This window comes from Sus scrofa, chromosome 11, assembly GCF_000003025.6.
Source record: "Sus scrofa isolate TJ Tabasco breed Duroc chromosome 11, Sscrofa11.1, whole genome shotgun sequence".
Lineage (NCBI taxonomy): Eukaryota > Metazoa > Chordata > Mammalia > Artiodactyla > Suidae > Sus > Sus scrofa.
In genome coordinates this window covers 14,556,812-14,570,329 of record NC_010453.5, presented here as the reverse complement: position 1 = coordinate 14,570,329, position 13,518 = coordinate 14,556,812, and the positions used below count along the sequence as shown (strand labels likewise).

General features: G+C 42.2%; 1 protein-coding gene across 1 annotated transcript in view; it reads left to right on the top strand.

The window, feature by feature from the left end:
• LHFP (lipoma HMGIC fusion partner) overlaps positions 1 to 13,518 on the top strand; it is a 256,711-nt gene that overhangs the window by 5,801 nt on the left and 237,392 nt on the right. The window contains exon 3 of the mRNA XM_005668367.3: positions 10,149 to 10,342. The gene's annotated coding sequence lies outside the window, so the exon portion shown is untranslated. The remainder of the gene's footprint in view (positions 1 to 10,148; positions 10,343 to 13,518) is intronic.

Below are 13,518 nucleotides of genomic sequence, written 5' to 3'. Positions count from 1 at the left end.
CCAACATTTTGGTGTGAGAGGCCTGATAAAATATGGAGCATATGTTATTTGAGCCAGCCCTATTCTTTACATTTGAAGCAACAAAAACAGTGTGCTCTAGTAATCCTAGGGTAGAGAAAACAGATTTTTCTTAAAGGGAGGCTTTTTAATCAAGATATGATTCCAGGGAGCTCCCGTCATGGTTCAGTGGTTAACGAATCCAACTAGGATCCATAAGGATGGGGGTTCAATCTCTGGCCTTGCTCAGTGGGTTAAGGATCTGGTGTTGCCTTGAGCTGTGATGTAGGTCGCAGACATGGCTCGGATCCCGCGTTGCTGTGGCTCTGGCGTAGGCTGACAGCTACAGCTCCGATTTGACCCCTAGCCTGGGAACCTCCATATGCCATGGGTGGGGCCTTAAAGAAATTTTTTTTTTAATTTAAAAAAGATATGATTCCAAAGCCTAATTAGCAGCAACCAGATCCAATCTCTCTTTGGAACCACAGTCTAAAAAACTTATCAGATTATAGATGATATATGAGAAGAAATCCTCTCTCATTCTCTTATATAACTCTAGGCTGCTCCTTGGAGTCCTGTTTCTAAAGCATATTTCCTTTTTTTTTCTTTCTTTTTTTTTTTTTTTGTTTGTTTAAGGATAGGTACTGTTATTTTGCTATTCACACTAAAAAGCTCATAAATCACCTACCTCTGATAGGGGATCTATATCAAAATAAAAATTACTACTGAAGTATATGTCTACATATTTTGCCATGCTTGACACAAATTTATGATGATTGATTTTCACATTGAAAATTTCTTTTAAAGTCATTGACTTGATGTTCTGCATTCCCATTTGACTTTATAAAGTAATGTAAAATTTTTGTAAACTCTTTTTTCCTTAAAGAAAAAAGTGAACGTGCTGTTGAGTGCCACTGAGTTTGTTTTAATTCCACATGTTAGTTAACTTTGATTTCTGAAGCAACAGATGTCAATTTACAGGGTGACTTTCTTGAAAAACAGAAAGCAAAAAATTATTTGTGGAAATTATGGTATCCCTTCAATAGCTAAGGGATAATTTAAGTATAACAAAAGAACTCGTGAACTGGCTGTAACTCCTTATAAGCAATAACATGAATGATTTAATAAGGAGATTTTCCTCACCAGAGATAGGAGAATAAAGTGCAGATATTAGACAGGAAAATTAATGCATGGTATTGAGCCTAATTATTTCCATTTGCTTCCAGTAGGTGCAAACAATATACCTGATGAAGCCTTAAGTTTAATTCAGAGGAAGTATCATTTGGCCAAATATTCGAATTGTGGTGGAAAGTAAAACTATTCACATTCTTTCTACCTTTAAAATGCTGCAGTTATAATAACTGGGTATATGTTTACAATACTTTCCATGTCTGTGTACCACATGGACCTTTGATTATTACATAGGTGAAAGTGCTACATTAAATGTGTTTTGAAAACAAGGTAGAGTAGAAATATTGAGAAATTAATGATTATGAGAATTTTTTGTTTTGCTTTTTAGAGCCCTACCCATGGCTTATGGGATTTCCCAGGCTAGGGATCGAACTGGAGCTGCAGCCACTGGCCTACTCCACAGCGTCAGCCACAGCAGATCTTTAACCTACCGAGTGGGGCCAGGCATCCAGCCTGCATCCTCATGGATATTAGTCATGTTAGTAACCCACTGAGCCACAATGGGAACTCCTGATTATGAGAATATTAATATGAATATATTTTATATATTTACATATAAATTTTATCCATATGTATGTGAGCGATTAAATACACTATTCATTTACAAATAATATAAGTGGGGAGGAAAATACCAGATTTTTAAAGAGGTGAGAGAGATCTTGTGTGGAAGGAGGAATGCATAGAAAAAAAGGCTAAACTGTAAGCAGACAACAGTATGTGTACTTATTCATGTAAAATTATAAATATATGGGTAGAAAAATTGGACACAGTAGTTCTAACTTTGGCTAGTGACTTACAGAAAGTCTATGACAAACGTTCAAATAAAAAGATTGGAGTTTAACGTCAATAAGGTGTCTAACATAATGAATAAAAGCAAAAAAAAAAAAGAGAGAGAGAGAGAAAGCAGAGATATCTGTGGATACCTGATGATATTTGCTTGTTAAACCAGCAGACAATATAAAATGATGCTTGCTGGTCTGTTACAAATGGGTACGCCAGGAGACGAGGAGGCTGGGAAAGTTACTGGCATTTCCTTGACACATCTTTGTGTTATTTCACTTACATAAGCGTGCACTAGCATTCTTTTCACATTTGAATCTTTGGGGGAAGTAAAACATAGAAAAGTGCACATATCACGAGTGTTTGGCTTAGTGAATTATTACAAAGTGAACACAACCATGCACCTACCACACAGATAAAGAAAAAACAATTTCTAGCATCTCTGAAGATTCTCTCAAGCCCCTTCTGGTCACTACTTTTGGGACCCCCTGTTGACCCCTTGAGACTAGTTTCATTCACCTTTCTACTTTATGTAAATGAAGCAATCCTCTGTATATTCTCTGTAACTGGATGCTGTCTCTGAACCTTAGGTTTGTAAGATTCATCCATATTGTTTTATGGAACATTAGTTCACGCCTTTTCCTTCAGTTATAAACACTGCAATTTACTTATTCACTATTGATGAATACAAATTGCTCACCATCTTGTGATAGTAGGAATAATATGGATATTGCCATAATTCCTCTCCGTGTTTTTACTAGACACACACTACCCCTTTGAGTATATATCAGGGTTCTGTTTGCAGTGAGTTTCCTTGAAGGACGAGGTGTGCTCTGGGCAGCGATTAGGCTTGCTGTCTGCTCTAAAACAGTAGGTTCCCCGAGTTCAGAATTTCTCCCTGTATCACAACCCACTGCATGTGTTGGGCCCTGTGTTGCCCTCATGGGACTTTGGGGGAAAGGGGACAGATGCAAATGGTGGTGTTCAGACGGCTTCCTGTGCCACGAGTAATTAAATACTCTGTCTCTGACCCAGACCTCTTATGTGTTGTGCCACCATCCCTGAAATAGGAACAGGGTCATTGACTAGCTGGTAATAAGGTAAAATCAAATCCCAACCTGACCCCCATCACATCAAATTCTTTAGTGTATATTTTCCACAAACACAAGTAAAATAAAGATATCAAAATTGGGGAGTTCCCGTCGTGGCGCAGTGGTTAACGAACCCGACTAGGAACCATGAGGTTGCGGGTTCAGTCCCTGCCCTTGCTCAGTGGGTTAAGGATCTGGCGTTGCCGTGAGCTGTGGTGTAGGTTGCAGACGCGGCTCGGATCCTGCGTTGCTGTGGCTCTGGCATAGGCTGGTGGCTATAGCTCCGATTCGACCCCTAGCCTGGGAACCTCCATATGCCGTGAGAGCGGCCCAAGAAAATGGCAAAAAGACCAAAAAAAAAAAAAAAAAAAAAGATACCAAAATTGGGAAACTAAAGGAGTTCCCTGATGGCTCACCAGGTTAAAGATTCGGTGTTGTCACTGCTGTGGCTGGGTCACTGCTGTGGCATGGGTTCCATGCCTGGCCGGAGAATTTCTTCATGCCAGGATCGCTGCCCCCCCCCCAAAAAAAAGAGAGAAAAGAAGAAAAATCAGAAAATGAACTTTGAGAATTTACCGGTTGTGTGTTCTTGACACCAGTACCACCAAGTCCTTTGAGGACATCCAGCAGTACAGGGATGGGAGGTGAGATTTTGGTGACTTGCCCCACTGCACATGGAGACCTGGCTGGGAGCACCATGGGACTGCATCTGCATCCTACGTGGAGACGTTGGCCAGGATGCTCCAGGGCAGCCCGCTCTAGCTGTGGCTGCAGGTCCCCCACCCGCGGGGACCCCTATGAAGCAGAGCCCCCCACCACCCTCCTCGCTCTGGCGTGGAGGGCGCCCTCTGCCGGCTGGTGCCCCAGGCAGAAGGTGCTCCGCTGAGGCCTCCCTACCCGGAAGCCCGCCTGCACTTTCAGTCCCTGCAGTGCTGATGGCCGTGCGCCCACTCTGAAGTCCCTGCTCGTCCCTTGTGCGGGGCCTGGAGGTGCTGGGGGCAGCGGGGAGGAGGCTCAGACGCAGGAGGGAGGAGGGAAGAAAGAAGGAAGCGCCGCAGGAGCCCGGCCAGCCCAGGGACAGTGGACCCAGGTGACCGAAGACCCTCCGTGGATGCTTTGGGCAGACCGTCATGAACTGTCCCAGATGCCACCGGCCCCCCAGCTGCTCACTTTCCTCCCAGCTCTCTCCCAGCACCACAGGATAGTTTCTCAGTCTCTCTTAACGTTTATGCTCTGACACTTCTGAAGCTTATCGGCCAGTCATTTTATAGAATGTCCTTCACTTTCACTTTCTCTGATTTTCCTCATGATGAGGTTCAGCGTGTGTAATTGGCAGGAACTTCAGTGTGCTTGATGCTGTGCCCTTATTGCATCTTATCAGGTAGTACAGAATTTTAATTTGTCCAATTACTGGTCCTATTCACTTTGATCATTCAGTTAAGGTGGTGTGTGCCAGAATTCTTCACTATAACATTATGCCTTTCTCATTTCTATTTAAGAAGGGTTTCGTGGGAAGTAATTTGAAACTCCGTAAATATCCCCACTTCTCATCAAACAAGTTTGAAGCATGCTTGTTTGTTGAGGACTCATAGTTTCCTATTTTATTCAGTGAGTCATAATCCATTGCTATTATTATTTATTTTTATGCTCAAATTGTCTCCGACTTGACCAGAGGGAGGCTGTCCAAACTGGCTTCTGTTTCCTTTTGATACAATTCCATCACTGAGTGTTTACTTTCTGTCATAATAGTATATTCCAGGCTTATCTCATTCTTTCCCCCGCCTACATAGATATCTGTATATCCATCTACACATACCGAAAACCATGCATTCACATCAACCCTTCTAGTTCCCAACAACAACACAGGATTCATTTTCAGTTTCTTCCTATTTGTGATTGTAACTCCTTTCTCAAACAGTAAGAAACTTAGTTTCCATTATCCCTAATATATTTACTTATTTGTTTAATGCCTTCAGTGTAACCTAATAGAACTTAGACAAAGGATTTGGACAGAAACTTCACAAAGGAGAACAGTTAATTGTCAAGAAGCAAAGGGAAAGGTGCTCAACATGGGTGATTATCAGAAAAATGAAAACGAAAATCACAATGAAGTTTCATGACACTCAAGTCATGGAAGACACAAGATCACCTGGTGCTAGTCAAGTCTCAGTTAGTAAAATGACTTTGGAAAAGCTTTTGTCATTCTCTACAAAACTTAGTAGAACAATTCCCCTCTTAAAGTACATTCAAAGAAAATATCCATAATACATGAGCAGTGAAAAGCGCTACAGAAACAGAGTTTGGAGACATGCGTATGCAGCACAGAGCCTGGAGGAAGGACTCATAAAGTAATTCTTGAGCCAAGCCTTAAAGGATGAGAGGGATTTTTCTTGGCAGAGGAAACTTTATTACTTCATGATGAAGTCTGGGAGTAAATATTACAACTTTGACTTATGCTTTCCCATTTCCATTTTTTTCTTACAGTGTTCATTGCTCTTTTCCACACTCAGATCCTCACACAGAAGAGTCAGGATAACATGAGTACATGAAATCCAACAACCTCACGTCAATCACTCCCAGTGTGATTATATCAGTCACTCCTAATAGAATCACTACTGCTAGAATTCGAAGTGAGAAACTTGGAAGGTATAGAAAGAGTCCTGGAGGAGAAACCCAGCAGGCCTGGCTCTGCTTCTTATTCCTTGAGTGACTTTGAGGAGGACAGAATTTCCAAGTCTCATTTATACATTGTAGATGGAAATAACCCATCTTGCCTGTCTCGCAGGCTGCCATGGAAGTTTAAATGAACATACACGAAACACGTTTTAATCTGTGACAGGTTCTTCAAATATGAAGTGTTTGAATGAATGAAACAAGAATGTTCAGCATAGAAATGGACATAATGGCAAATTTTTTTTTTTGACTTTTTGTCTTTTTGTCATTTCTTGGGCTGCTCCCACGGCATATGGAGATTCCCAGGCTAGGGGTCTAATAGGAGCTGTAGCCTTGCTTGAGCAAGGCCGGGAATCGAACCCGCAACCTCATGGTTCCTGGTCGGATTCGTTAACCACAGAGCCACAACAGGAACTCCACTTTGCATTTTTTTTTAAATAAACTTTTTTAAGAGTTCCTGTCATGGCTCAGCAGTAAATGAACCTGACTACTATCCATGAAGACTCAGATTCGATCCCTGGCCTGCTCAGTGGGTTAAGGATCTGGCATTGCTGTGAGCTGTGGTGTAGGTCACAGACTCGGCTTGGATCCCATGTTTCTGTGGCTGTGGTTTAGGCCGGCAGCTGCAGCTCCAATTTGACCCCTACCCTGGGAACCTCCATATGCCACGAGTGCAGCCCTAAAAAAGACAAAATAATAATAACAATAATAATAATAAAATAAACTTTTTAAAAATTTTGGAATACTGGGAAATGTACAGGAAATTGGCAAGGATAAGATAGTATTTTCCTGCACCCTTAATCATTTCCAGTTTCCCCTACCTACTGTGGTACATTTGTCAAAACTAAGAAATCAGAGTTCCTGTTGTGGCGCAGTGGAAAGGAGTCCATCGAGGAACCATGAGGTTACGGGTTTGATCCCTGGCCTTGCTCAGTAGGTTAAGGATCCGATGTTGCCATGAGCTGTGGTGTAGGTCGAAGGCTTGGCTCGGATCTGGTGTTGCTGTGGCTCTGGCGTAGGCCAGTAGCGACAGCTCTGATTAGACCCATAGCCTGGGAACCTTCATGTGCCGTGGGTATGGCCCTAAAAAAGACAAAAGATTAAAAAAAAAAAAAGCTAAGAAACCAACATTAATGTCTTACTGTTAACTAGATCCCAGCTTTTATTTGGGTTTCACCAGTTTCTCTATGAACGTCGTTTTTCTGTTCAGAAGACCACATTGCGTTGAGTCGTCGTGTCTTCTCAGTGTCCTCTGATCTGTGCCGGTGTCTCAGCCTTCCCTGGCTTTTCCTATCCTTGGTAGTTGTGAGGAGTATTTTGCAGAATGTCCCCCAACATGGTTTGTCAGGCGTGAGTCGACTGGGGTGATGGGTCTTTGGAAAGAATGCCAAGGAAATGAGGTGTGCTTTGCTCACGTCACATCAGGGATCCCTGGAATCCACACATGGCCAGGAATGTTTACCTTGGTCACCTGGTGAAGGTGTTGTCTGTCAGGCTTCTCCACTGGAAAGTTACTAGTTTTTTCCTTTTCCATACTTTATTCTCTGTGAGTCATTGAGTCCGCCCACCCTACAGGGAGGGAGGGGATAAATTTCACCTCCTGGGTGGGGGTGGAGGGTGTGTACATGTATTATTTGGAATTCTTCTGTAAGGAAACTTCATATTTTTAAAACCATTAAATAACAGAAACAATCCTGATTGATGTGAGGTTCCTTTTTTATTCCCCACTTACTTAACTTCTGGTGAGAATGCTAAGATGAGGCCTCCAGCCATCCTCAGAGAATGGGTGTGAGGATGAAGAGTCACTAAAGACCTAGAAATCCACAAATCAGAAAAATACTTTCACACTAAGAGTTAACTATGTTTGATTCCAGCCTTGTCTGTGCCAGAGCAGAGCTTCTTAAGGTGGCAAACCATGCTCCTGGGTCACCGGCAGATGGCACTAGTGAGTAACAGCCGTATAGTTTGTAGCTCAGGGATCTTTGCCTAAATACTAAACTCACTGTAGACTGAAGAAGCAACGTGCTGTCCCATTATTGCAGTTCTGCCCCAGGAGGTTACTCTTAATTTTGAATAATCAAAATGACCTTTATTTGGCTTCTGAAAACTGATCAAGATAAAATGATGTCTGGGGTGGAGGGGTTCTACATTAGTTCTAAAGTCTGAAGTCTGTTTCAGTGAGAACAACATTTTCTTGGGTTTGTATTCAGACTGGTAGCCCTATTTTGACAATGGTCAGTAAAGGTGAAGAATTAGAAGGTAATTGATGTTGTCACGGGCTAGTATGTTTTGTATTTTATCCACAAAGTCTATTAATTGCTATTAACTGGAATTGATATGTCAGTAAGGGCTATACCACCTATGAGCTAATGTTGTTTAATAAGGACTTTGGGATTGTATTAATGTGTCTTTCCTATAGACCCCAGCGTGCTTTTATATATGTGTCCCTGCTAAGCTGGAATGTCAAGATAGACTGAGAGACAAGAAGGTAAAAAAGAAAGAAAGAAGGGAAGGTGTCGAGTTGGGCTTGATTAGAGATAAGAAAACAGGCCCACAGAATTTAACTTTTGGAGGTTTCACCTTGGATTTCTTGAGCTCAGAACGAATGCCTCTTTCTAGTGCTTCCTCAAAGTTCAGTGTTCATTCATTCGAGGTACCAAGGTGTCAAAGATGATGTCCACTGGAAAACTTGTATCGGGTACCATTTCATATAATGTAGTATACTGAACAATACATCCAAATCAGGGTACTTTTTTTTTTTAGTTTCCCCAATACATTAATTTTTTTCTATTGTACAGCATGGTGACCCAGTTACACATACATGTGTACATTCTTTTTTCTCACATCATTATGCTCCATCACAAATGACCAGACATAGTTCCCAGTGCTACACAGCAGGATCTCATTGCTAATCCATTCCAAAGGCAATAATCTGCATCTATTAACCCCAAGCTCCCAGTCCATCCCACTTCCTTCCCCTCCCCCTTGGCAACCACAAGTCTATTCTCCAAGTCCTTGATTTTCTTTTCTGTGGAAAGGTTCATTTGTGCAAAATCAGGGTACTTTTTGATACTTTTATTTACATGAAAAATTTGGACATCACTTGTCTTCTCTTAAAAAGAACTGTAGGAAATAGCAGATCGCATATTGAATATTTTTAAAAGAAAGCTCATTTTAATTTTATCATTTTAAGAGACTAGATCAGAATTTTTTGTAGGTTTGAATGTGTTGGATTATTTGCTGGTAAGTGAATTATAAGATAGTAGAAGAGAGGTCTTCTGAAAATAATAGCTATCATTTATTGAACAGGTAACTATGTGTGGCAGTGTGGTAAATTATGTATATTTTCTCATTTAGGGTTTAGAATAACACTATGGGAAGATAGAAGTGCCATTTTACATGCGAGCAAATTGGGTTTTAGAGAGGCTAAATAACTGACTTATCTAAGATGAGAAAACCAGTAAGTGGCTGAGCTGAGAATCTGTCCACTTTAAACTTTAATAGGCTTTCTCCCCATAGGAGGTGTTTCTATGGCTAAATCAAATTCAGATCAATCCTGTCTTGATGGCAGCAAGTCATTATGCTTCATCTTGTACTTCTATTTACCTTTATTATACATCAATACTTAATCCAAGAAACTCTGGAAAATACCACCCCTGCCAAGATAACTTTTCAGTGTAACACAAGAAAGGCCATTGAACTTAGGTTCACTCTACTGTTACGACCCCTAAAAGGGTCTTGAACTTTGCATGCTCTTAGCACACTAAGTGCATCCTCAAGTTCATCTTAGAAGAGTAGGTTAGACTTTTATTGTAGGTTTTGAACATGTCAAATTTTTGTTGTTACTGGATGCATTCTAAGATGGCAGAAGAGAAATTCTGCAGAACCTGGCTAGGGGAGAGAAATGATTCAGAATGAGTGGTTTGGATTTAATTATTACATTGGGAAACTTAAGGTCAGGTTTCCTTTCATTCTCCAGCACTAACTGGTACAACAGACTTGTTCTTAAGGCTTTGGGGTGTTATTTTTATTTTTTATAAAAAAAGTGGGGGGGAAATTGGGGAAAAAGTTAAACCATGGAAAAAATGGTGCCTCTTTCCATCCATACTCCAACTGGGGTGAGTTGACCCTTTAAGAAGTTTGTCTCATGTGGTTTTAGCTAACATAGACAGCGAGGACTTGCATGACTCTCGCCTGATTGGCTATTGATAATTATATTACCTCTCTCATTAAAGAACCATGCAGCTGTTTTCAGAGGAGACAATAGTCAGATCAGATCCCTCACTTTTCACTGTTACTTGTCCAAGGTCAAGAAACAATTTAGCAGCCAAACTGAGCCCAGAACTGGGTGTTCCTGACTGCTACCCTGTGTTTAGATCTCCTTTTCATGTCTCTTCCTCTTCTGCTTCTTTATAGGCTAAAATGAAGGTTAGGAAGCGTTCATCAAAAACCGGATGTTTATTCGCCATCTGTTCTGTTTAAGACTCACAGGAGCTTTTGAATCAAGGAAACCAGGTCTTTCTTCCCGTCACTACACCATAATTACTTGTTTTCTAAGCAATATCCAAGTTCACATAAGACTTGCAGTACTTTTGGATCAAAAGTAAGCGGTAAGTGAGGTCTTAAAATTTTGCATTAAATATATTACACATAATTTCTATTGAATATCATGACTATAAAAGAAATAATAGCCATATATGTAAAAGCAAAAGAAGAAAAAGAAGAATATGCTTGACGGGTAGTTTATACCAAGAATAGAACTTGGGTTTCTCTTGGGTACTAAACCAGTTCTCATACTAATATGTTCGGAGCAGATACATTAGATGCTAATTGGTTATTAATAGAAAAGCCAGGAGTTCCCGTCATGGCGCAGTGGTTAACGAATCCGACTAGGAACCATGAGGTTGTGGGTTCGATCCCTGCCCTTGCTCAGTGGGTTAATGATCTGGCGTTGCCGTGAGCTGTGGTGTAGGTTGCAGATGCGGCTTGGATCCTGCGTTGCTGTGTCTCTAGCATAGGCTGGTAGCTCCAGCTCCGATTCGACCCCTAGCCTGGAAACCTCCATATGCCGTGGGAGCAGCCCAAGAAAAGGCCAAAAAAAAAAAAAAAAAAAGACAGAAAAGCCAGGCAGGGTTAGGCTGAAATCTGACATTCACCCTTACACCTAGAAGAAAAATTACTGAATTACAATCTCCTTTTTTGCTGCATTTCTGCCACTAGGAGGCTTCTGGTATAAAGAAACAAATACTCAACATTCAAGAAAATCGCTTTCTAATCCAGGCACCTCTCTTAATTCAAGCTCTACTACTAACTAATATGAATAAGTTAATTGATTCTTTTCATCTCAAGCAAGTGCAGATATGATGGCGACTAGCCTTATTGGGTAAAGCCACTACCTGTGTGAATGGGTGATAATGGAACAGATATCTGAGTCATGTTAGTATGGTCAAGATCCAGACTCTGAATTTCAACTCAGGTCTTTGACTTCCCATATGGTATTCTTTCTACCACTGGGCATCGTGGATGTTGGTTATGATGGTCGGAAGCTGACTCTGACTCCTCTTGGAAAAGATAATACTTTTTTGAGGGCAGCGTGTTGATATGTTTTATGTATTTTTTCTTAAACCAGCAATAACGTGGGCTTTTGATTTTAATATTTGGGCTCAAAGGGTCTTTAGGAGGCTATAGAACTTACTGTGTTTAAAGAAGTGCCTTTTGAAACATAGTCTAATCATATATTTTAAATAAGTTTACTTTGTATTTTTAAAAAGCAAGGCTGATGTTTGAGCCAGTTAACACCTGAGGAAGGCGCAAGTTCAAATCCCCTCAATTCTTTCAGTAGGGTTGGGGGAGGATTATTATAGTGCCCATGGCGTGCTCACTCCCCCACCCCCCACCCTAGAGAGAGAACAACAGTGAGACCAAGGGGCAATGGGAAATGCTTGAAGGACACAGTGAACAGAGACTTAAGTTCCCAAGGCAGCCTGCAAGACAAGTGCTGAGGGGTTCAGAAGATGCAGAGGTGCAGGAAGGAGTAGGTGGAGGACAGTCTGGAGAGAGGGACCCAGCTGGTGGTAAAAAATGGGTGGGCAGGACTCTCCAAGGAGAAAACAGCCCCTCTGAGGCTCCCAGGGCAGGGGGCTCTTGTAGTCTATTTTAGGGGGGCTGCTATGCTGTGCTAAAATGCAGCCCCTCCCTGTCTTCCTTTTAAAAACCTGGCACCTGGTGTGGTCTTACTTGGGAGACAAAGAAGATGGGGAACCCTGGGATGAGACCTACAGTTTAGTGAGAAGTGTCTAGAGTTTCTCCAGGCAATTTGCAAAAATATAGGAACCTCACCAGATACGGGTTTGAGCCATTACAGCAGGAGTGTTCAAGAAAGTTGACCCCAGAAGAGTAGAAGGGAAAAGAAAGGAATCTAGAACTTCAGACCAAATCTGAATTGTTTGCTATAGTATTCCTGAGACACAGATCTGCAATTTGAGTGGACACAGATTGTGTTGGAGTTCACATTTTTTTTTTCTTTTTACAGCTGCACCCGTGGCATATGGAGGTTCCCATGCTAGGGGTCAAATTGAAGCTGCAGCTGATGACCTACACTGCAGCCACAGCCACTGCCGTGCCAGACCTGAGCAGTGTCTATGACCTACACCATAGCGCATGGCAATGCCAGATCCTTAACCCAGTGAGCAGGCCCAGGGATCGAACCTGCATCCTCAAGGATACTAGTTGGGTTCGTCCCTCTGAGCCACCATGGGAATTCCCAGACATTACATTTTTAATCAAGTATTTATTCAGCAGTGTTCTGATCACTTCCTAGTCACCTCATTGATGAGAGAGGGGTCTTCTTACCCCAAATCAATGATCTGGCTGAATACATGACACTTGACACTGGACAGATGAGATGACAATCATTTATTAGTCACATCTACTCACAGCCCAGGGAAGAGAGGCACCCCGCTTGTCAAGTAAGGCCACACTTGGGCTGCACGTAGGAGCAGAGGAAGCCAGCAGGGGCTGAGAGACAGGCTTTGTAGTAACAAGAGAGTAAAGTGCCCCCTTGTTCCTCCAGGAGAACGTGATTGATGTGTTTGAATAATGTTGTGAGCTTGTAGGGAGATGAAACCCATTGGGTTGAGGACCACATGGGGTGCAGCTGATCTGGCCAAGAGGGGAGCTAGTCGGGGATGGGGGGGTGGGGGAGGTGGAGCCTGTTTTTCTAAATGGAGGTATATCTGACCAGGGCAGGGAAACTCACGCCAGGCCTTTGGGGCCGTGAGAGGCTCAAAGGTGTCAAAGCAGCTCAGGAAATGTTAGGTCTTACAAAGTAAACACCTGCTCTGTGCCTCGAAGGATGAATATGGGAGCTCTTGAAAAATTAACAATCGAGTTTGAGATACATATTCACAACCAAGTAATTGCAGTGCGTTGTCAGAAGCTCCATAGCATGGAGTTCCCATAGTAGTTAACGAATCCGACTAGGAACCATGAGGTTGCGGGTTCGGTCCCTGCCCTTGCTCAGTGGGTTAACGATCCGGCGTTGCCGTGAGCTGTGGTGTAGGTTGCAGGCGCGGCTCGGATCCCGCGTTGCTGTGGCTCTGGCGTAGGCCGGTGGCTACAGCTCCGATTCAACCCCTAGCCTGGGAACCTCCATATGCTGCAGGAGCGGCCCAAAGAAATAGCAAAAAGACAAAAAAAAAAGAACAAAAAAAAAAAAAAAAAAAAAAAAAGGAGTTCCCGTCGTGGCGCAGTGGTTAACGAATCCGACTAGGAACCATGAGGTTGC